Source organism: Rhineura floridana, chromosome 12, assembly GCF_030035675.1.
Source record: "Rhineura floridana isolate rRhiFlo1 chromosome 12, rRhiFlo1.hap2, whole genome shotgun sequence".
NCBI classification, from domain to species: Eukaryota; Metazoa; Chordata; class Lepidosauria; order Squamata; family Rhineuridae; genus Rhineura; species Rhineura floridana.
In genome coordinates this window covers 40,311,636-40,336,092 of record NC_084491.1, presented here as the reverse complement: position 1 = coordinate 40,336,092, position 24,457 = coordinate 40,311,636, and positions in this window count along the sequence as shown.

Genomic DNA, 24,457 nt, shown 5'->3' with positions numbered 1-24,457 from the left:
GAGTTCTACAATTTAGTTCTGTATCTTGAGCAGATACTGTATGTCAGAGAATTCCAGCGAAAGTGGAAACAGAAGCTGACATTGCTGATGTTTGCTCATTCACCCCATGCCTGGAATGGGAATCAGTCTAGTGAATATGATTGGTGTTAGCTGTCGTTAACGTTCAGATACACAAATTCATTATGTTCCTACTCTCTGTTTGCACTGAGTTTTCTTTGCATTGACGTGAATGGAGTGGCATAACATAATTTATATAATTTATGCAATGTTGTCACAGCAGACTGTGAGAAGAATGCTGTCAATTTTGGCAGGAGATGACCTGCAGCGGAACAGAAACAGTGGTGCATGTGACGAATACAGGGTGGAACAAAAAACAATGCCTTCTTACTTCTCCAGGGTCTCAGACAGAGAAGGATCATTTACATCACCAAATATCTGACCCTTTTAGCTGAAACACATGAAGCTGCCTTATACTGAGTCAGGCCAATGGTCCATCTAGCTCAGTACTGTCTACACTGACTGGCAGCATCTCTGCAGGGTTTTAGACAGGGGTCTCTCCCAGCCCTTCCTGGAGATGCCGCAGCGGATTGAACCTGGGACCTTCTGCATGCAAAGCAGGTGCTCTGTCACTGAGTTGCAACTCTTCCTCAAAGGTATAGCCCTTGATTTCCTTCTATAACAAAGCTGGAATGATCCATCTTTTGCTCCACATGGGACAACTCTAACCAATCACCTGCCTAGCCACGAGGGATGGGGGATAAATTCATCCACATTTTAATGGAAACATACCAAAATCATACTTTGAAAACCAATATGTGAACTGAAACACATCTTTTCTTTGAAATTCACACTTGGAATTTTGTGATGCAGTTTTCCAGCCAAAACATGCATACAAAAGCATATATACTGGTCAAATGTGCATGCAAAAATGCATCTATTAGTAAAAATAATACACAATTTTGCACACAAAAATGCATTCTGTTAGAGGGAAATTGCTTGCAGAGCTGCATATTATACAAGGCAAAATTATGTACAAAAATGTTTACACAATGAGAAATGTGCATGAAAATGAGTATGAATGTTCATGCAGACTTAATTTGGGGTTTTTTTGCAGATGCATGTGGAAATAGTTTGAACTGAATTTAAGATTGGGAAACTGAGAAACTGAGAGAAACTGAAATTGACAGAATTATCCATCCTTACCAGCCACCCAGCGAGGCTCCACAGGACACACACTCTCTCTGTACAGGTGAGCCGGGTCTTGTCAGCTATTCAGCTTCTGATACATATTTACTGGATGCTAATCTTCTTATTCTAACCAGGGCTAGCCTTTCAGTGTCCCAGTCCCAGAGTGACACAAAGATGAGCATCTCCGCCAGGGTCAGAGAGGTGATGGTTTGTAACAGGGATAAAAGAAAACAACAGAAAAAACAATATTGACATTCTTTCTCCAATTTTATATCAGGCGAGAAGCAAAAGAGAAAGTCAATACAGGACACATCTCCCTCCTCATTGAGATGAAAAGACTGCCGTGTCACACAAAGCGCAGCCATTAACATTGTTATTCAATGGCAAGAATGCACAAACATCTTTAGAGAATGCACATTCAAGTCCCATGCAGAGAATGCCATGTTTCTACTCTCTGTGACCTTTAGACTGGCTCCATCCAGTTCTGGAAAGCTCTAGTCCACTGCAGTGCCTCCTCCTTCCTGTCAAACATGATCCCTACCTTAGCTCCCTTGGAGGTTTTGAAGGCTGGGTGGAAAGGCTCGGTTCCTCTCCCGAGCATTCACCACCTGGCATTCTTTTTACCCCAGTTTGTATGCTCACTTGTAAAGAGCCTGGCCTGGAGATATCAGGCTGAGATTGAGGGGTGTCTCCAGATTGTCAGTATTTTGCGGGAAGAATTCAAGACCATACAGAATTTGACATTTGTGCATTTATGGGAGATTAAAGTACTCTGTTGCCCTAGTGCAACAAATCCACTTAAAAACAAACAAACAGCATTTTTGTGGTTTGGAAATTGACAGGGAAATACGTTGAAACTTGTGGGATGAATGAATGATTAATGGGAAAACATCGAAACACCCTGCTGGCAAATCAAAATGAATGCAGAACGAATGCTCATTGTCATATAACTGCCCTCTAAACAAATCAGAACAAATGCTTAATAAAGACTGGACAATCAAATCAGGATGAATGCTGAACCCAGGTCATCTAGAGAAGCCCTATAACCCTTTGGAAAGGTTATGGTATGCTTATATCTCTGGACTTTATATTCTCTAGCTGAAGATCTGCCTTCAGCTACAGAATCAGGAACAGCAGCAGACAGCATCAGTCCCTGTACTTGACAGACTGTGTGAGACCTCTTGATTGGTTAGGTCAGGAACAAATGCCAGGAGCTTGCCTGGTCTGACCTTGCCTGGTCAACAAGACAGAATGTTCTGCCTCCTGAACTTCTGGCTCAAGAAACTGGTTTGAGAGACCTGGAGATAGAATATTACATACTCCAGGCCTGATTCCTTTTACTGTTATCCATGTCTTTGTCCTCACAATCACAAACATAAATGCAGATGACATCACCCATAAACATGTCCTGAAAGTGTGTGTGTGTGTGTGTGTGTGTGTGTGTGTGTGTGTGTGTGTGTGTGTGTGTGTGTGTGTGGAGGGAGGGAGGGGAACTGAGGCAAGGAGATTTTGGGCAGAGCTAGTTTGGTCACAATGATCCATGCTCAGGTAAACTCCCAAGTGGATTACTGTAGAGCATTATACACGGGGTTGCCCTTGAAGACTGTTTGGAAGCTCCTAGTAGGGCTGTGCACCAGATCTGGCTGAATCCTGAATCTTGAACTGAATTGGGCTGATTCAGATCAACCTGGGCTTTGGCCAGATCAGGTTGAGGCAGCCTGCATCAAATGGGGTCCACCTGGAGTGATCCAGGGCTTTCAAAAGGGGAGAGGAAGTCTGGCAGCTAGGAAGAAGCAGATCTGCAGGCAGCCTGGGTGCATTTTCTCCTCTCTCGACTGCATGTTTAATCAGGGTGTGGCTGTTTCTCCACCCCCCAACCACATGTTTAATTAAGGTTTTAAACCCTGGTTAAAAATGTGGTGGTGGTGGTGAGAAACAAGGAGATGTGAGTCTCTACAGGCATCCGTTTGGCCACTATGAGAACAGGATGCTGGACTAGATGGGCATTGGCCTGATCCAGCAGGCTTTTCTTATGTACTTGTGAACAGGACCAAGTCTGAGGAAATTCAGAATCAGGACCATCAATGAGTGATGAATTGGGACCACTCAGTGAGTGCACAATGGATCCATGGGAAACATACGTGAGACCGATGCTCTATGTTAATTCCTCATTACAGCATTCCTCCCACATTATTTTCTGCATTAGTCCAAGCTGACCTCCCTGACCTGCAATCTCCTACTCACATTTTCTTGGGAGTAATCCCCACTGAACTCAGTAGCACCTGCTTCTGAGTAGGTGCACATAATATTATGCTGTTAGGTTGACGCATGATTACTAGGTGTTTATCCAAGTGCTTTTCCAGATGACACAGAGCAAGCCCCAATAAGCAGAAAGAGTGATGCACATTGATTTATTTCCTTGCCATCTATAAGTTCCTGAACATTCCCAAAGGTTCTCAGAAAAACACACCAGCACTTAACACATTCAGACCCAATAAATAGCAGGCTGAAACCTTCTAGGCGTCCTCTCCCTGCCCCCCCCGCCCCCACTTAGTGCCAAGTGACTATTTTGATCCTGTCTAATGATGCTAGTGCTAGCAGCATTGCCTCTTATCAGGAGGCGCCTGCAAAAATTGCTTTCCAATTGTTTTAAAATTGGGTTCTTACTCCCAAGCTTCCAAAAATCAAGACAGCCAGGCTATAAGTGGGAAAGAGGTTGAGTGGGGATGGGGGGTGGGGTGGGAGGGAGGCAGGGAGGTTGGGAAAGAAGGCAAATGGAGATGCAACCTGGAGGATCACATGAGCTCAGAAATGACTGAGCAGAAATGGAAAGTGAGATGATAGGGAAGAAATGGTTACTGGAAACCAAATCTCTGTTGTACCTGGCTCCCGGGCACTTGAGTGCAGGAGGAGGGGAAGGAAAATGGAAGCGATCTCCAAGTGCTAGCAAGCCTAAACATTGTTGTTGCTTAAAATCAACCAGAACACAAGACTCAGAAGCTTTTATTAGGATCAGGGAATATCACCTAATGATGTCCTTTCCTTCTAATGATGAATGGTATGTTTTGTTCTTTAAATTTGTATTAACTTACACTTTTTTCAGTATCTCCAGAAGACACCTTTGTTGAGGTTTGGGATGTATGCCAATGTTGTTAAATGTAATCGTTTGATTAAAAGGCAGACATCTAATCGAACAAATTTAGGCTAAGGATCATTGACTGACAGACGGCATATTCAATCCCAGGATGACTTTCTGTGCATCCTAGAAGCTCTGCTACATTTAAGTTGTAAATAGAAATGGAGGAGGGAGGATTCTTGTTGTCAGGAACAATTTAATGCTACATATCGATTGTTTTCACTTTTATAGATAATATGTATGAAACATAGCAGAGTGTGACTTGTATACTATAGCCAGCACGGATTTTTCACATTCCGCCATGTTAAATTGAAAATACTCCCTCATGCCATTCTGATGCTTCCTATAAGCTCATTTCAAAACAAAATCTTACATAACTTATAGTCCTGAACTCAGAAATGCTTGCTTAACAACCCTCTAAGTTTTCATGGTGATACACAAAAGAGTCAGAGAGAATCGAGAGTTCAAAAGAGAGAAAAAAATCCAGACCCCTTTTGGACTTTTTTCTGTCAGAGTTCTCATAATTTGTTGAAATTAATTAAAAATCAGCCATGTTCACTGAGTACCTGTAATCCTATTATTGACCTTGCCCCATACTCTGACCTTCATCGTCTGCAGTTTAAAAGCTAAAAAAAATAATGCATGGCTGATTTTTAATTAATTTAAGAAATTTAACATTGGAGTCTATGATAGCTCAGGCATGCTCAGTAAGAACCAGCTGTCAGTGTTCTAAAAGCCAGACTAACAGCTGTTTGGCTCGGCTAATCAGGGCCACACCCATGCCAAACATTTATTCTACTTTAAACAGAATCCTGTTTAAAGTCCCCTAAAGAATCCTGGAAAGTGTAGTTTATGAAGGGTGTTAAGAGGAGACTTCTATTCCCCTGACAGAGCTCCAGTGGCCAGAATACGTTAACAGCCAGCCCCTCTTCTGGTGACTGTAGCTCCTCCCCCTCCTCCCCCACCCCTCCTTTCCTCCTTCCCTCTCCTCTCCCCTCCTTCTTCCTTCCTCCTCCCTCCCTCCTTCCCCCTTCTCCTCCTTCCCTATGGACATCCTAAGGTTATCCTAATCATAATTGCACTGGAGTAAATTCCATTGAACTCAATAAGCATGCAAATGATCAGACCTGCCTTTCCCCTCCCTCTCCCGCGCCCCTCTCCCGCGCCCCTCTCCCTTTCTCCTCCCCTCCCCTCCCTTCCTCTCTCCCTCTCCTTCCCTCCCCTCCCTCTCTCCCTCTCCCCTCCCCCTCTCCCCTCCCCCTCTTCCATCTTCTTCCTCCCCTCTAACTCCAGCCCTTCCTCCCCCCTCCCCCTCCTCCTCCTCACCCACGGTCAGTTTCACCTATCTAAAGCATTATTGCAGGGAAATAAATCCCATTGAACTCAATAAGCATGAAAATGATCAATCCATTCTCAGCAAACTTGCACAGGATCCCATTTTTTACCTCCCAAATTAAAAGGTGGAGAAATTCACTGGAATTCACACAGGAAGTGGATTGGACTGTGAAAGACAATCCCAAATTGTGCTTGCATTTTGAAAAATTTGTAGGGCAGTACAGTATCTTAGAGAAGAGGTCAGGTCTCCTGCTCCCCTGGTGAATTCACTATAGCTGCCCAATTTCCCTGCTTTTTAAAGTTTGATGGAAATATCTGTTGGCTATAGGAACATTCTTAAACCGCAAGGGATTTGTTTGCCTGTTAGTGAATATATATTTGTGTATAGTGCTAAGCCTGTGGTAGGGATGAGCGACAAATTAGTTCAGTTCACATTTAATCAGTACTTTCTGAAACAATACACAGACTAAATCACAGCCATCCTTTGACATTTGCATGTCTCTGATTTTGCAATACAGTCCTCCAGCCAGGTAGTGTGTAGACATATGCGTATACTAGTATACTAGTATACATAAAAATGCATATATAGTCATGAAAACGACTTGTTGAAATGCATCACATTAAGAAATATTGCTTTGCAAAAATGTGTAAGGCAAAATTCCATACAAAAAAGTGTATATTAGGAGAAACTGGCACTAAATTGCTGATGAATTTTCATGAGGAGCTTTAAAATAAATAAATAACTGATGTGGAAATGTGGAGAATGGAGCTTAAGACTAGAAAAATGAGAAACACAGAGAAGAAACTGAAACTGACAGATTCACCCTTTCCTGTGTTGTGCTTTGTAAAGGAAGTTCAGTCCTGCCAATTTTATTGTGCAGTCTGAGAGTTATGTGGTGTCAGTTTGTGACATGGATCTCAGGGCAGTGTGCCTGGTTCCCCACCCTTTCCAATCCTCCCAACAACCTTGTGAGGTGGGGTAGGCAAAGAGAGGGTGACTAGGGATGGGGGAGAAATTTGATTAAGTGCACACTAAAAGGCAAACGTCCCAAATTTGCTCTTTCCAAATCAATATGTAAACTGAAACGCAGGCATCCTTCACTATTCTCATATCTCCAAATTTTGCAGTGCAGATCGCCAGCCAAGTCATGTGTACAAAAATGCATATACTAGGATAAAGTGTGCATAAAATGGATATAGTGAAGATAACATACAAAATGCATTATATTGGGGGAAATTGCTTTCCAAAATATTTGGAGAAATTCACACTGAAATGCTGATGAATGTTTTTTTTTAAATTGTAAATTGCTGCATAAATGTGGAGAACAGAACTTAAGCCTGAGAAATTGATAGAAAGCAAAATTGACATTTGCTCCCTAATAATGACTAGCCTAAGGTCACCTGGTGAGCTTCCTGGCTGACCATTCCAACACACTGGTCAAATGCACTCTCAGATGCTGGACCACTGTCTTGACAATACAGTGCCTGTCAAAAATACAAAAGTTGGCCAGCAAAGTTCAAGGCATGGGTTATGGGAGGGTAGAGGCCAGAAGAGTTTCTTCTCTGGCCCCAGTTCAACAAAAACTCCCCACCCACCCTCGCTGATAGCAGGGAGACAGTTTAAGCAAGCATCTAATGAGACCCAACCCTTCTCCCCACAGATGTCTCTGCTGTAATATCCCAAACTTGCAAGCGAATGGAGTAAATCAGCTTTTACTAACCCATAAACTCATAGAGGGGATTGTAAACCAATTTTGAGTCTTGCCGAGGTGCATTGAGATTTCACAGCATGGCACGAAGCTTGAGTGGGTCCCGAAATTGCTTTCGAGTGACACAATCCGTCTTTCTCTCACTGCCGCAGCCAGGAAGGCTGTCGTTAACGGTGACATTTACGGAGCATGCACGCACCTCTTCCCCCCTTCCCCCCACACTTTTGCACACAGCCAGAGTACTTTGTGTATAACGGCTGGGATGCAGCTTGGGTCCAGCAGCTTGGGTCCAGGCATGGAGTTTGTGCTCTTCCAACGACATTTTTGACCATATAGACCACAGCCATTTGAAAGTGCCCTTAGTTTCCTAAGCCCATTTACACATGCAAAAGTCAGTCCAGCTGTCCATCACGCTCTCTCCTAACATTCTGTCATGCTGTAGTGTGATCATGAAATTGAACCCAGGGCAGGAGTATGCCAAATAAAGGGACCGGGCCCTGCAACCAGAACACAGCCATCATGGCGAGTAGTCACTGAGAGCTTTACCCTCCACCAATATGTCTAATCCATTTTTAAAGCTATCCTAAGTTGGGGCACATCACTATATATTGTAGGAGAGCATTCCATTGTTTAACCATGTGCTCCTCCATGAAGACGTCCCTCCTGTCCCCTTTCTTGGCCTTTGCCTTTCAACCTTCGGCCTCATTGAATGACCCCATTGGGTTCTCGTGTCCTGAGAGAGGAAGAGAAAACTTCACTGTGGCAAGCATTGTGGGCTGGGAGGTGCCAACCCAATGATAATCACACATGCATCTACCTCGGGATACCCCCTCTGCTGGTTCTATGGGACCAGGCAAAGCCCATGGAAATGATGCTGTTTCTCCGACAGACTGCTCTTCAGCCACAAGGTCATGTATGGAAGCGGTAAGGGGCGAAACTAGTCAGGCCGGCTTGGTGAAGGGGAGAAAGCATTAAGCGCTATCTTTCAGTAAGCAGTGATGGGAGAAAGTGCCAGGGAGATGCCGGCAGGACAACCGTAGCTGCGGACACAGATCAAGGAATCAGCGTAGAGGATGCAATGTGAGCTGCCACTTGAGGATTAGCTAATTCTTCCTGGCTGACTGCGATGCTGAAGCAACCAGCGAGACACATACAGTGGCGTGGGGGGGGGAGTGTTCCCAGTCAGCCCTGCAACTCAGCCAAGCAGATCTATGCTGTGCTGCGAAGTTGGTGGTTCTATGTTGCTGAGCAGCTCCTGAAGCTGCTGCTGGGAATGAGGAGGTTGCCTGCAGGCTCTCCCCCGCTCCCAATCAATAAACCAAACCAGGCTGTGGTTTGCTCAAATATGCCAATAAGGTCTCAACCCTCTGTCCAGGAAGTTGGGTTCAGGGCAGAAGGCTAATAAACTATCAGTGGGGTGGGCTACTTTCCTTTTCTTAGAATTCCTGTGGCCCACCCCATGTTCTACATTTAAAAAGCAAGAGTGCATGCTCAGGAACTTGTAAACAGTGAAGGCATATTTAATCTGTGCTGATCATTTTACTTTTCTGTAGTGTCTTCTCGCTTTGCATGCGTGAGGTTAGAGAACATCACAAGAGCCCCACAGCTGGATCGGATCAAAGGCCTACCTTGTCCAGCATCCTTCTTTCCACAGTGGCCAAACAGGTGCCTCTGGGAAGCCCACACACAGGACATGAGCACAACAACATTCTCCTGCCTTTGGTCCCCAGTAAATGGTACATAAGAAGCTGCCTTGAGCTGAATCAGCCCATTGGATCATGTAGCTCAGTATTGTCTCGAGGGACTGGAAGTAGCTCTCCAGGGTTCTAACCAGGGAGTCTCTTTCAGCCATCAGCTGGAGATACTGAGGGTTGAACCTGGGACCTTCTCCATGCAAAGCAGATGCTCCATCATTAAGCTATGGCCCTATTTAGGGGCACACTACCTCTGATCCAGGAGGTGACATTGCCATCATGCCAAAGGCATCACAACTGGTAAACATTTTGTTCTCTACTTTCTTTTCTGTCTATCTCTGATATGGCATTCAGATCAAAATATAGCAGCTCTGTTGCTTGCTCCTTACACTTACTCCTACACTGCTTAAAAGTGCCTGTACGCTAATGCTAATGCTAGGAGCCTCTGAACCAGGATGGGAGAACTGGAGTGCTTGGTCTTAGAGGAGAGCATTGATATAGTGAGCATAACGGAGACCTGGTGGAATGGAGAAAACTATATAAACTATATCGGAAGGACAGGGAAGGACGTATTGGTGGCGGTGTCGCTCTATACGTGAAAGAAGGCATTGAATCCAGCAAGCTGGAAACCCCAAAAGAGGCAGACTCCTCCACAGAATCGTTGTGGGTGGTGATACCATGCCCCAGGAGGGACTTAATACTGGGAACGATCTATCGTCCCCCTGATCAAAATGCTCAGGGAGACCTTTAGATGAGATATGAAATTCAGGAAGCATGTCTCCAGCAGCCTCACGACTGACCTCTGAAGGTGTGGGCACATGGACATGGGCTTCAGAGGATGACTTTAATTGGTTGACAGTGTTTACTGGTAGGAGGCAGTCCTTGGTATCCTTCTGGAGAGACTTGCGGAGTTGGGAGTCGGGGGTACTGCTTGGCAGTGGCTTCGCTCCTACTTGGCGGATCGTCTCCAGAAGGTCGTGCTTGGGGAACATTGCTTGACACCCTGGACTCTCCATTGTGGAGTCCCTCAGGGATCGGTTCTGTCCCCCATACTTTTCAACATCTACATGAAGCCTCTGGGTGCGGTCATCCGGAGTTTTGGAGTGCGTTGCCATCAGTATGCTGATGACACGCAGCTCTATTACTCCTTTTCATCTTCTTCAGGTGAGGCTGTTGATGTGCTGAACCGTTGCCTGGCTGCGACACTGGACTGGATGAGGGCTAATAAACTGAAACTCAATTCAGACAAGACTGAGACGCTGTTGGTCAATGCCTTTTCTGCACAGATGGAGGATGTTCATCCTGTTCTGGATGGGGTTACACTCCCCCTGAAGGAACAGGTTCGTAGTTTGGGGGTTCTTTTCGATCCTTCCTTGTCACTTGAGGCTCAGGTAGCCTCGGTGGCTCGGAATGCGTTCTACCATCTTCGATTGGTAGCCCAACTGCGCCCCTATCTCTGCGGGGACAACCTCACCTCAGTTGTTCATGCTCTAGTGACCTCTAGATTGGATTACTGTAATGCACTCTACGTGGGGCTGCCCTTGAAGACGGTTCGGAAACTCCAACTAGTGCAAAACGCAGCAGCCAGACTGTTGACAAGGACCAATCGGTCCTCACATATTACACCTGTTCTGGCCCGTTTGCACTGGTTGCTGATTTGTTTCCGGGCCAGATTCAAGGTGCTGGTGCTGACCTATAAAGCCTTACACGGTGTGGGCCTGCAATACCTGATGGAACGGCTCTCCCGCTATGAACCTACCTGTGCACTTCGTTCGACATCTAAGGCCCTCCTCCAAGTACTGACCCATCGAGAAGCTCGGAGGGTAATGACAAGATCCAGGGCCTTTTCAGTGGTGGCCCCCGAATTGTGGAATAGTCTCCCCAAGGAGGTACGCCTGGCGCCTACGTTGTTATCCTTTCGGCGCCAGGCTAAAACCTTCCTATTCTCCCAGGCATTTTAATTCATTTGTATGTATTTTAATGTTTTAGCTATCTTAACATTAATGTAGTGCTATTATGTATTTGTATTTTATATTTAGTGATTTTGTTGTTGATTGTTACTATTGTATGTTGTACAACTACCAGGGAGCCACTGGCTAAGGGCGGTTTATAAATGAAATTAAATAATAAATAAATAAATAAATAAATTTGGGTTCTATTCTGGTTCCACCTTCCTTGGCTCCATCCCCTAGCCTTGCCAAGGGGATGGGTGGGCAGTATTTATGAAATCACAAGCTGAACAATGGTTTATGAGGAAGGTACCTTGTGCATACTCAGATAAGTCCTTCATTATTTCTTTGTGTTCCATTGGTCTTAGAGTCAGGATCTGAGGCTGATGACTGGTAACCTCTGAAGGTGAAGTGGTTTGGGAATTGCTTCAATGCCTGCCAAAGTCCCACATTTTAATACATGGGGACACTTCATTGCATCACTGATGGGCAACTCCTCCTCCTCCTCCTCCTTCTATGCCACCTTTCCTCCTTGGAGCTCAAGGTGATGTACATGGTACTACCCCTCTCTACTTTATCATCACAACAACCCTGTGAGGTAGATTAGGCTGTGAGACTGTGACTGGCCCAAGCTCACCCAGCGAGCTTCATGGCTAAGTGGGGATTTGAGCCCTGGTCTCCTCAGGTCCAGAGGGCAAACATGGCCCCCCAGGACTCTCTGTTTGGCCCTCAGGACTCTTTGCAGGCCACACCCTCAAGTGCGTTTGCCTGGCTAGAATGCGATAACCATTGAACTGGGATAATGTCTCTTGCTTGCCTGGAAGGAGGAGAGAGAGGGGTGAGTGTACAGAAATCTCTGCCTTTTTGGCACTTGGAATGTAACTTACTTACCTTTGTACAGTAGGTTACAGAGTCACACCTGTTGCTCTGGCCACTTTTGTATCTGGCCCAACACACTGCTGTTATGCGGCCCCCAGAAGGTTTCCCAAGAGGGAATGTGGCCCTCAGACTGAAAAAAGCCCCCGCCCACTGATATAAACGCAATTATAACAGCAGGGTGAGATTGCACCAAAGATGAGAAAAATTGTGCTCCTTGGGTAAGCTTGAGCCACCTGTTGCGTTGACTTTCCCTTTCCACATGCCAATTTGAACTGCCCCCCCTCTTTTTTGTTGTTGTCACTGTCTATGTAAGCAAGGCCTCTGAGTAAGGCATCCACATATTGAGTGCGAAGGTCCAATTTGCAGATACTTGCGAGGAGAAGGCAGTAGCAAGAAAATAGATTGGAAAGGCAATAACGAATCGAGAGTGTGTCTCAAATCCAGAAAGGCGTTCGGGTTTGGCCGTGACAAAGGAGAAAATTGTGCCTTTACCCATTTGCTGCCCTCGGAGCTGTTACGGCAACGTTTAGCGTTTGGAGAACAAGACCAATTTGCTCATTGCCCTGATGGGATATGAAAGGCAGGGCGCCGGTTGACTGTGGAGCGATTGACCTAGCTCAAGCACTATTACTGATCCGCAGCTCTTAGTCAACGTTCCAAAACACCAGAGTCATTACGTGAAGCTGCCTGATAAGCAATTAGGCTGCAGGCGTATTACCAGCTACATTGTAGCTCCCAGATTACAGCAGGGAAAGAGGAGGGGGGAATATGCTGCCGTCTATGTATCAGACTCCTGCTTTCCCCTGTGCAGACACCTATGCCATTTAGAGAAAGTGTAAGGCATGTAGCAGCACTCAGAGAGATGCAGACAGGTGGAACAGCATGTGAGCAAGCACAGATTCTTCACCCTGTGAACTGAAGTGGGGGGCATTTTCAAGAGAGGAGCAGCAGGGAGGAGCTTAACCCTTTCCCCACACACCTGTTTTTCCTCCTCCTGCAGCCGATGAGGAGCTTAACCCATTCCCTACCCACTAATTTGATCCCTGCAACTTCTCCAGCTATTTTCCTGACAATTTCCCCTACAATCCAGCTGGCTGAGAAGCAGCCTGGGGGAGGGAGAGGTTGTGGGGGACAATCTGTGGCCGAGGGACTCTGATCTCCTCTGCCATTTTCCCCCCTGAAAATGCCCTCTCCATGAATCCATTGTCCAGGAAACACCATGCTTAGAACTGATGGTTTTGGTTTATTTAAAATAGGGGTGGTTAAGCCTCAGTTTGGAGGCCTAATTCACACACCCCCGGCAGTATTCTTTGCCCCTCCCAGTATCTACCAAATTTGGCAGCGGCAGCAAATATTTAAGTAGACACAGTGCTGGTGTGGGTGAAGCCCAGAGCCCTGATGGATGCCCCTCCAGGATCATTTGATGATTGGAGACTGAGGGGCAATAACCCCTTTCTCAGCTGATCTGCATGGCTCAATGGAGCCTGTGAGTATGCATGCACGTGAGCGTGTGCATGCACGAGTGTAGGAGGCCACCCCCACTTTTGGCTACCCTCGTTGCTGGCATGTGGCCCTCAGAGGCTTAGCCAAGGGTGAATGTGGCCCTCAGGCAGAAAAAAAAGGTTAACCGCCCCGATTTAAAACATTTTTATTGTCCTTCGTCGCATCAGAACAAATGCAAAGCACACATGCACACCGACTAGAAAACGGCTGGGAGAACTCTACCAGAAACAGATGCCCCAGCTGTTTTTGATTCAAAGTCTATCTTTGCCCATCATGACAGGAGTAAATAATGGAAGGGGGTAGAGAGAGAAGGAGAAAGAGAGAGGGATGGCAAAGGGAGGCAGGCGGTGCCGAGATGGATAGGCAGCCTCTGTTTTCACAGAGGTGCTTCTCTCCCCTTGTTGCACAGGTTACACATATAAACGAGCATTAATTAATAGGATGACGGCTGCTTTAATGACTCTTTCTGCTTCTCATCTGTAACCTCCCAGCTCAGCAGGTGCCTGCCCTCTAACACGGCTGGGCTGGCTGCAAGCACTTCCACGGCGGATAATTCATTCCCAAAGTGGCATGGGTTAAACAAATAACCCCTCCGCTCCCCTGCATCCTCTTCTCTCTTGCTGGCCTGGCTCCTGGTTTTTAATGGCTGGCTCTCTGTCATGCTGTCTCCTATTTGAGGAAAGGTGCAGTTACAATGCAGGTGCAGAAGGGGGCGCAGCTCTCCTCTCTCATGCCTCCCTGCTCTTTCTTCATGCCCCCATGTGAGGGGGGTGGTGACAGAGTCTCTTATGTGCTCAGTAACTGGAGATCGCATTGTTCAGGGACCCACTGGAGTGACATACGCAGCTTAAGCCGTCTGGGATTAAATGGAAAGCTGTCCCTGGTCATGCCGCATTCTGGGCAAAGCTAAGGCATCCCCCACTAGGGAGGGAGGGACGAACCTCTCAGATTTGGTTTCTCTTCATTCCTCATTTTTCCAGTGTGAACTTCAGTTCTGTATTTCCATGTAAGTTTGCTATATAGTTTTTAATCGAAAAGGTCCTCATGAAAATTCACCGGCATTTTAGTGTGAATTTCTCTTAATCGACACATTTTTGTATGGAATTTTGCCTAATATGTGCATTTTTTCAAAGTGTATTTTCCCTAATGTTTATATTTTCCCTCACATCATGCATTTTTGTATGTTATTTTCACTAACGTGGGCATTTTTACACACACTTTACCTTTGTATGTGCATTTTTGAACACATTTTTTGGATGCATTGCAAAATGTGGAGATTTTCAAAGGGTGGCTGTGTTTCAGTTCGCATATTGTTTTGGAAAGCGCAAATGAGGAAGATTCACCTTTAAATGTGAACTGAATCGAACTTGCCCCACATCTCTATCCCTCACTACCCTTGTATGTCTACAGTATAAGCTCTGTGGTTTCCAAATAGGCTCTGGCCAAACAGGACTCTTGAATGCACGGAGGCAGGGGATGGGTCTAGTCCACTGGTGATAGGGTGCCCACCAATGCCTCCTATGCTAGCCTTGAACGGTCTCAATAAATATGCTCTCCAAAATCCACAGTACATGAGAGGCTGTTTGCTCTTCCTGCTCAGTTCTTGTTTGCACTGAGCAAATATGCCCACATGTCATTGGATGCCAGGATTGGATGCCCTCCTGTTGAAAAGAAGAGAGCTGCAAAGAGCATGTAGGTGCCTTTTTCTCCATTGGTGGGGTGGTTGACGGGAGGCATGCCCATCCTTTTATGTGGTCCAGTTTCTTCTGCTCCTCTATTATCATTATCATTCTTATTGTTGTTGTTGTTGCCATTGTTGTTGTCATCGTCATTGTCGTCAACAACAACAACAAGTATATCCCATCCTTCCTCCTAGTAGGAGTCCAGGGCGACAAACAAACGCATTGAAAACACTCTAAAACATCATAAAAACAGTCTTTAAAATATATTGAAACAAAACATACTTAAAAACATATTAAAACAAAACATCTTTAAAAACATCTTTTTTTAAAAAAAAGCTTTAAAAACATCTTTTTTAAAAAAAGCTTTAAAAGTATTAAAAAGCAATTCCAACACAGACTGGGATAAGGTGTCTACTTAAAAGGCTTGTTGAAAGAGGGAGGTCTTCAGTAGGCGCTGAAAAGATAACAGAGACGGCGCCTGTCCTATATTGAAGGGGAGGAAATTCCAAAATGTTGGTGCCACTACACGAAAGGTCCACTTCCTATGTTGTACGGAACGGACCTCCTGATAAGATCGTATCTACAGGAGGCCTCTTTTAGATATGGCTGCCATTATGCCGTGTCCCACAGTGGCCATTTTCTGTTATGCCACGTCCCCACATGGAGGTATCCAAGATGCCTTCTCAAAATTCTAAATGTGCCCACTGGCTCATTAAACAAATAAATGATAAATAAACATTTAAAGGGATGTCCTGTCCGAGACTAGTTTAAAGGTAATATTGATAAGGCAGGGAGAGCAGGAGGGCCCTTGGAGTTGTTCATCCAGTGTTAGCACCAGGGGTGCATCTGAACCATACATTTAAAGCCCTGTTGTACCACTTTCAACAGTCATGGCATCCGCCCACCAAAGAATCTTGGGAACTGTAGCTTGTTACTGATGCTGAAACCTCTCTGGGGACTCCTATTCCTGTCACAGAAATACAATTCTTAAGAGTGTAGTTTAAAAATCAACCCCTCTTCTCAGGGAACTCTGGAAACTGTAGCCCTGTGAGGGGAAGAGGGGTCTCCTAACTCTCAACACCCTTAACAAACTACAGTTCCCAGGATTCTTTGGGGGAAGCCGTGACTGTTTAAAGTGACATGATACAACTGCTTTAAATGTATAATGCAGAAGGGGTCCTGGACACAGACTGAGCAGGCACACAGGTTTCCTGGTCACAGCCTTCCCCGGTATGAATGATTTATGTCTCTGCTTTTATACATATAAATTACCATATATGAGCTCTTTTGTCCTCTTTTCTGGTGATGTGTTTCCTTTGGGGGGGCAGTGCATGAGTGGCCACCCAAGCCCACCCTGAATCTCCCTGGAAGCTCAGAAATGACTGGTCTCTCTCTCTTTAAAAAACAATCCTTTGTATAATGTGCAGAATGCATTTTGATCATTATCTTGTCATTCCTTGAGCAAGGTCATTCAATCACCCAGTTTACCGAGGAGACACGTTTGTCCAAGGGCACAATTAAAGCAATGCCAAGGATTCATGGGTAATTTTGTCAGGCCTTCAGCTGCAAGTCAAGATCTTCTCGAGCATGAAGCCTGAGAGTCTTCACTGGACAGGGGATTTAGCCTGTGTGTCCCCCATTAAGCTTTGCTCGAAGGAGGGAACTACAGATTAACCAGCCAGACTGCCTGAACAGCAATAGTCCAGGTCAGGTAATATGGTAAAGTGTGACCCCTCTAAAAGCTTCTAGGTTGGGTTTGAGCAACAGAAGGGCATTGCCTTGGCATTTGACGTGCTTCTCCCTTTTCCTTCTGCCCTGCTTTTACCCTCCTCACACCTACCATTGCCCCACTCCAGGACTTGCCTCCCATCTTGGCCAGAGCTGGTATGACAAATTTGAACCCAGGTATTTGTCTCTGTGGACCAATGCCCTCAGCTATGGGCCACACCATAGTTTGTGGGCATTGAGGTTTGGTTTGCTTTCCAAAAATTATGGAATTTGCTCCTCCAAGAGTTAGTGATGGCCACCAACTTGGACTGCTTTAAAAAACCATTTGACAAATTCAAAGAAGATAAGGCTAAATGGCTACTAACCCTGATGGTTACGTTCTACTCCCACTGTTGGAGGCAGTATGCTGTTGAATTCCAGCTGCTGGAAACTTCAGGAGGGGAGAGTGCTGTTGCACTCAGGTTCTACTTGTGGGTTCCCATGGACATCTAGTTGGCCAATGTGAGAACAGGATGGTGGACTAGATGGGCCACTGGCCTGATTCAGCAGGCTCTTCTTATGTTCTTAAGAACATGAATGAATGAATGAATGAATGAATGAAACTTTATTTTTACCCCGCCCTTTTTCCAAACTAGAACTCAGGGTGGCTTACAAATAAAACTACATGTAGTTAAAAGCATACAAAAACATACAATTAAAATACAATTAAACTATACGCAACCTTAAAACCATGAAACAGGCACTTAAAATACTAAAAAAACAATTTAAAATAATACAAATAATGGCATAAAACAATAAAACAACCCTTGTAGAGCCCAATCCTAAACGCCTTCTATCCCAAAAGCATGAGAAGAGGCATCAGAAGAGCCTGGCTGCTGGATCCGGTGAAAGGCCCATTTAGTCCAGCATCCTGTTCTCATGGTAGCCAAACAGATGCCCCAATGGGAAGCCCACAAGCAGGACCCGAATGCAACAGTATTTGGGGGTGCACTATTGTTTAATTTCCCATTTTCTTTGCCATTGGTGAATTGACTGGATTTCTTTTGTGTTTCACATGCTTGTGCTTTGTGCTGGCATTTTGGACTGGGATATTGCTAGGGCCCTTTGTAGGGAACAGTGTTCTGCCATTAGCGCATGATCTGGGATATTGTATGAATAATATATCACTGCATAATGTCACTTATCGGGGACATTATTCAAGCGTATTGAATAAAGAGTGTAGGAACGAAGAATCACTTCCGGCTTTCGGCTTTTCCAGGGGAACGGTGGATACTTGGAAGCCTGTCGGCACTCACCATGGTGTAACAGTAATTATGTGAAGGCCCCTATCGCCAACGAGATGTGTTCTGTTTGTACAGTGTAGGGCTCGTAGCTTGTTTAACAATGCACGGGGCATTGTTCCAGCTACAGCCATTGCACTGCAAAATTGATATTGCTCATATGCGGAGGCCTCAGAGAGAAGGTGAGTGGCTTCTGCATAATGTCAGGCAGTGATACCATCGTCACAGGGGGAAATTAAAACTCCTTGTCGTGGCAGCAAAACCTGACATGCCTGAAGGAAGGTTGGCAGCTCCCAGTGGGACTGGCAAGAGAGGTAGGGGCAGCTGCCCAGCCTCCAGGGATACCTCTTCCACCTCTAGAGAGATCACTGCAAACAAACAAAGAGGAATCTACATTGCTCTTCATGTCTTCTATAAGTGTTGCCCTTGTATTTCCTAATATTGGGACTATGCAGTTCATCTGTCAAGAAATTCTCATATCATTTGGAGGGACTGCAAGAGACCCTTTTCTGTGGGTGGAACTGTGTGTTCATCAGAGACCCCCAAAATGACAGCCTCTTGCCAAGTTCCCATGGCTCCGTTCCCATGGCTCCTTGTCAAATTTCTCTTGCCCCTTCTGTAACATGTGCAGTGCGACTAATCTTGTGTACTAATAAGGGGCTTTCTTTTAGCCATGTGTAATGTGTGTGTTTCTACCTAGAGATATAATTTGTCACATGTCTGAGTGTATAGATACAGAGTAAGGGCACTGTGTGTAGACAGGAGTCACCAATGTGGTGACCACGGTCTAAGGAATGGGGGAGAAATTTGATTCAGCTTGCATTTAAAGCAGAATTTATTAAATTCTGAAATACTGTGAGAACTGAAACAGAGAACTGAAACAGAGCCATCCTTTGAAATCCGCACTTATCTGACTTTTGCAATGCAGTTCTCCAACTAAAGTGTATAAAAATGCATACATTGGGGCAAGTGTGCATAAAAATGAATATATTCATGAAAATAACATACAAAAATGCATTATATCGGGGAAAATTGCCTGTAAAATGTGCATATTAGTCAAAACTGCATACATAAAAGTGTTTATTAGGAGAAATTCATACTAAAATGCTGAAGAATTTTCATGAGGATTTTTTTTTTAAAAAAATGCAAATTGTTGCAGAAATGTGGAGAACTGAATTTCAGTTTGGAAAAAAGAGAAACAGAGGAATGGAAATGAACTTTCCATCTTTCCATCTCTGCCACAGGCACAAAAGTGCCTTCCCTGAACTTAAATAATGAAAGAAGCATTATATTGTAACCGACATGATATTGTAGGCTGTGATGTGTGAGTGTGTGTGTGTGTGCATGTGTGATGCTGATGACATTTTCTCCAGTTTGCAGCTGTGTCCGTTTGGAGATCTGAACATGCAAAAAGCTTACTAAGGAAAATAATTGGAGTAAACCCATGGTTATTGATCAGGGGAAAACTTTTATGGAGAATATCAAATTGCAAGGACTGGGTGGAGTGGAAAGCAAAGGGGAAGGAGAAAAAAAGAGATCCATATGTTGTTTAAGATTAACCTTATTGGCTCATAAGTATGCACCAAAATTACTACAATCTAGAGGAGAGTGAGAGTGAGAGTGAGTGAGTGAGTGAGAGAGAGAGAGAGAGAGAGAGAGAGAGAGAGGGATTTTCCCAGGAAGCAAAAATAACTCTGATAAGACTAGATTTTTTTTTTCAGGGCAGGCCTGAACATCCCGATTTCTAGTGGTGGCTCATTTTAGAGCAGGGGTGGAGAACCTTTTCCTTCCTGAGGGTCACATTCCCTTCTGGGCAGCGTTCCAGGGGCCACAAGCCAGTGGTGGGTGGGGCCAGAGGCAAAAGTGGGCGGAGCAATGTATGGGCCAGGTAGAGAGGCCTGGAGGGCAACACCAGGCCTGAGGTTCCCCATTTGTGTCTCCTTCAGCAAGACGCACTCAGGGAACTCTCTCCTTCAGTAGACCTTTCTCTTCCTCACTGAGCATTTCCTTTCCCTTTCCCTCAGGGCCTGATCCAACCACCCGACCAGAGTGAAAGTGCAAGGATCCTGCTGTGCTTCTTCATTCTTGTCATGCTTGCAAGCTCTGGAGGAGGAGGAGCAGCAGAGACAGAGTCTATAAGGGATGACAATGAGCCACCTGTAGGTGTGTGGACCTTGGCAGGTGCCCAATCATACCTAGCTCTGCCCAGCCAATTTCAAAGCCTGGTTCAAGTTTTGTTCCAACTCTCACTAGTCTCTGGGATTCTTCATGTTTACATGACCCTCACCTATCTGTCTGCAAAAGAAAACAGGGGAGTGTTCAGTCTGCTTGTTTGTTTACAGCATTTGTACCTTGCTGTTCCGTCAAAAAAGGCACCTGGATCAACTTACATGTAATTAAAACAAGGCAGTCGCGGCCTGTAGACTTACAATCTAAATATGTGATATGAAAGGAAAAAGGGATGGGGAGGGTACAGGAAAAAAAGCAACCTCAGGCAGCAGTTCTTAAAATTAAATAGTAATTCTTATAATGGCCACCTGGAATGGAGACAGTTTAGGGACTGAAGGAGCCTGATGGGGCTGGTCTTAACAGCAGAGCCAGAGCTTGGAAAAGTTACTTTTTTAAAACTACAACTCCCATCAGCCCCAGCCAGCATGGCCACTGGAGTGGGCTGATGGGAGTTGTAGTCCAAAAAACTAACTTTTCCAAGCTCTGAGCAGAGCTGCTGGAATGGTCTCTGCTTCCCAACTCTCTCCCTATTGCAGACTGCTGGAATGTTCTTGCGAGTTGTGTGCTCTGTGCTGTACTTTCCCTCTATGCCCATTCCTTGTGAGGCTGCCTGCTTCTGCCTGGAGCGCCGTCGCTTTGGCTCCAGTCGGAGCAGCCCACATTGTACTTTCATGCCTCTTCCTTGTCCTCCTTGGCCGGAACAGAAGGGGCAGCCACATTGCACACATGGATCTGTCAGAGAGACAGATGGTTCCAAGAGACCCAGGGTGCATTAATGCAATTTTAATTAACCTACTTTCTTAGTGATGTGGGCCTGGGGCAGTCGGAACACGGCAGAGCAAAACAACACTCCCAGAGCTTTCATTCCCTTCCTCTTTCTTTTGTCCTTCCTCTTTGAAACCTTACATAATCCTGACTGTGGATGGCAGCAGACCAGGATCATGTCTTCTGCAACTTATGCTTCTTGAGATCCAGCGCTGAGCTTCAGCCTGCAGTTCTTCTCTGGCAACCAGGAGAAGACAAGAAGAGCACTGGCAGCATGCCGTCACATTGCCAAAGCAACTTCATTGGCTCAGTGTTTGTCTCCATGTCAGTTTCTTTGGTCAAGGTGATGAGATCTTTGTGGAGTGAAGGCATTTCCCCACCAGCACCGCATTGTTCCTCCTTGACTTGGAGCTTGATCTTGACTTGGGGAAGGGGTGTAGCTCAGGGGTAGAGCATCTGCCTTGCATGCAGAAGGTCCCAGGTTCAATCCCAAGCATCTCGAGATAGAGGGAGAGATTTCCTGCCTGAAATCCTGGAGAGCTGCTGCCAGTCAGGGTAGACAGAACTGAGTTAGATGGACCAATTGCTCTGATTTGGCATAGGACAGCTTCCTATGTCCTTATCTGGTGGCTCTTTTTGGGTGTTTCCAGAAAGACTGGCCATATGTGCTTCCTGTCTCCCCTCCCACCTATGACATCATCTTCATTACATGAAACCTTTCACTAAATTCTTCCTTTAGATTGGGCTGGGCAATTGATCTTATTGTCCTTAGAACAGGGGCTGGTTACAGGGACCATACAACTCCCTTGTTACAACAGCTCCACTGGCTGCCAGTTTGTTTCCAGTCACAATTCAAAGTGCTGGTTTTGACCTTTAAAGCCCTATATGGCCCAGGTCCAGGCTATTTGTCAGACCGTATTTCCCTATACGAGCCTGCCCGGGCCCTGAGATCTTCAGGAGAGGCCCTTCTCTCAGTCCCAACACACTCGCAAGTGCGATTGCTGGGGATGTGAGACAGGGCCTTCTCGGTGGCTGCTCCTAGGTTCTGGAACTCCCTTCCTAGGGAGGCACGAATGGCCCCCTCCTTGCCATCCTTCCGTGGGCAAGTAAAGACTTTTTTTATTCCGACAGGCTTTTGGGATAGAAGGTGTTTAGGATTGGGCTTTACAAGGCTTGTTTTATTGGTTTATATTATTATTTGTATTATTTTAAATTGTTTTTAGATTTTTAAGTGCCTTGTAAGGTTTTAAGGTTGTGCATAGTTTAATTGTATTTTAATTGTATGCTTTTCTATGTTTTTAACTACATGTAGTTCTATTTGTAAGCCGCCCTGAGTTCCAGTTTGGAAAAAGGGGGGGGGGTAAAAATAAAGTTTCAATCAATCCATCCTTAGAAGGGTCGCTTATATCTGTACTTTCACAGAAAATTCAACAAGTATAACATAAAAAGCACAGCACTACAATAATAACGTTGAAAACAATGAAAGCATATCAATAAAAACCAGTTGGTTAAAAAAATGCACATTCCAAAGGCCTGCCATATAAAAGATGCCTGAATGAAAGCAGGGATGACTGTTGCTGCATGTCTATTGGCAAGGAGTTCCACAGGGCAGGGCCTGGCACACTGAAGGCTCAGTCTCTGGTAAAGGCTGACTGAAATGTGGGTGCTTTGTGGACCACCGTAAGTACCCCATCAAAAGATCTCAGTGATCAAGGTGGAACATAAAGGATCAGGCAGTCCTGAAGGTACTTTGGATCCACCCACATTGTTTAGGGTTTTGTGAATTAACTCACAATGCCCACTCACATTTCTTTTGATTCACTACTACCTCTTCTCAAACAAGCTTTTCGTCTTTTGTTTCCCAGGCATTCCATAATCTGCAACAATCTGCTTCACAGAGGCAATGGGTAGCAAGGCCTCTTTTAGACCATCTCCTTTTTGTTCTCTGTAATGACCGTGGCTGGTCTCCAGCCAGAGATGATGACGTGACTTTGAGCCTCAAAACTGACCTTGTGGTTCGCGTGTGCCTTCCACATCATGCCTTCTCCTTATCGGTGAAATGGCCTCCTTCCTTCTCTCTTGACAAAGTCCCTGTGGCGGAGCTGCTCCCTCCTTACCGATATTTGCAAGCTTATCAGGAGATTGGTTTGACGCATTTCCCCATTGATCAAGGGGGACACTGTCAGGAGATTTAATTGCAGCAGCATTGTCTCTCTGCCCCATCAGTTTCTGGCTATTCCATCATCAATCAAGGGAAAGGGAGGTACGCTAGACTCTCTCTCTCTCTCTCTCTCTCTCTCTCTCTCCTCTACCCCTTCACCTGGCCTCTGTAAGAAGTCACTCATGTTGGCATGAGTTGGGCTCTCTTGGCTGTGATCCACAACCCAGTTAAGCCAAATTGCTGGGAATTTCAGGCTGCCCAGTCCGGTTGACTTCAGCTGGGACTAGAACCATTTTGAAGCCAAGTGCTCCGAATTAACAGGGAAGGTGTATGGATTGGACTATTGGCCTTTGTTCTGAGAAGATGGATGTTGCTAGTGTATCCTGGCTCACCTGATTAATTACCCAGCATCTGGAGTTGTGAGTTGGTCCTTTTCGTTATCAGAATTCATTAAACAAGAAGGGGAGGGGAGAATCCTGTTGAGTATTTTACACGCAGAATAAGTTTGGCTCTTTTCTGCCTGGAGATGGGCTTCCACCAGACCTCCAAACATGGGTGTGCTGCATTGCTAAGACTGTCTCCTTGTAGGGTTATGGCGAATGACTTATTTATTATTTCTTTTAATCATTTCTAAACTGCCCTTCACCCAAAAGGATCCCAAGGTGGTGTACAGTAAGAACAGCAATAGAAGGCAAACTGTAATCCACCAGAAAACAACAAAAAAGAAAAAGGCAACAGGTGACCCCCCCCCAAAAAGCAGACCCAAATGTAACCCTTTGAAAATGTCTGTACAAAAGAGAAAACCTTAAACTGATGCTGCAAAGATGGTAATGTTAATGCCAGTATTCCAAAGGTACCGCCGTAGAAAAGCTCCTCTCTTTCATGCAGTCCTGGGGTGAGAGGCCTGCACCTCAGGATTCCCCCCCACTTTTCTTACAGTGTGTCTCTTCCTCTGACAGTAAGCCTAAACTGGCATCTGTATGTAAAAATTAGCATATGCAAATTTTATGCAGCTGAACTACATTCCCCTAAGCCCCTGGAAGAGTGTATCAAGGAGCCTGGCTTTTAAAATAACAACAAAACAACAACTTTAGAGGTTGCATTCCCTTTGAAGGAGCAAGTATGCAGGTTGCAGGTGCTCCAGGATATATCTTTGTCATTAGAGGCCCAAGTCACCTCTGCGGAGTGGCTTTGACCAGCTTCTTCTGGTAGGCCAGCT